Here is a 658-nt window from a genome sequence, read left to right as displayed (position 1 = left end):
ATGACTCAGAGCTTTATCATCTTCAAGATGTGCAATCAACCAATCTGGGGGAAAGACACTGAAGATTTTGCTGCAACTTGATGAGCCAGGGAAATCGTTGTCCAGAAACATAACCTAACAGTCTTGGAGATTCACACTGGTACTTGAATAACAAGGGAATGAGAAACTAAATTTGATAAAACAATGAGTAATGAGAAATAAACATTTGGAGGGGGGGAAGCGAACGCGTACCCCCATTGCCACAAATTATGACGTACACTCTCACACTTGGGAAGAAGTTAGGGGGACACCCCTCCTCTGTGCAATGGAGGTCGCCAACCTAGGCCATGGGCCTTCTTGTTCACCCAACGACACCGTCCAGGTAAATATGTTTTTCCTTTATTTTTTGTATCTACTTATACCTCCCTCTCTCACTTGCTTCTTTTCTATCTTATCGATGTGGGACTATGAGTAAAGAAAAAACTATGACCAATAGACGTTCCTTTGCTTCATAGTTCATACCTACTGCATTCCACACGAGGGTAGTGAGATATGGGTAGACAATGACATTGATCAAGCCAAAAATCGTGAATCAAATCATGTTTAACCACCTTGATTTGGACCTTGTATATAGATTTTTTTTTCTCTTTTTATTATTTTGATGAATAATTATCCTTGA

At 39.8% G+C, this 658-nt stretch overlaps 1 non-coding gene across 1 annotated transcript; it reads right to left on the bottom strand.

Annotated features, from left to right (window-relative positions):
• Window positions 1-210: 210 nt before the first annotated feature.
• Window positions 211-369, bottom strand: LOC148869601 (U1 spliceosomal RNA). The gene has a single exon (XR_016108534.1). It is a non-coding gene; the product is annotated as a U1 spliceosomal RNA (small nuclear RNA).
• Window positions 370-658: the final 289 nt, after the last annotated feature.

This window comes from Nelumbo lutea, chromosome 2 (genome assembly GCF_056320005.1).
Source record: "Nelumbo lutea isolate HS-2025 chromosome 2, American lotus-T2T, whole genome shotgun sequence".
NCBI lineage: Eukaryota > Viridiplantae > Streptophyta > Magnoliopsida > Proteales > Nelumbonaceae > Nelumbo > Nelumbo lutea.
Note: the sequence above shows the minus strand (reverse complement) of the source record. Positions and strands in the feature narration are given on the sequence as shown.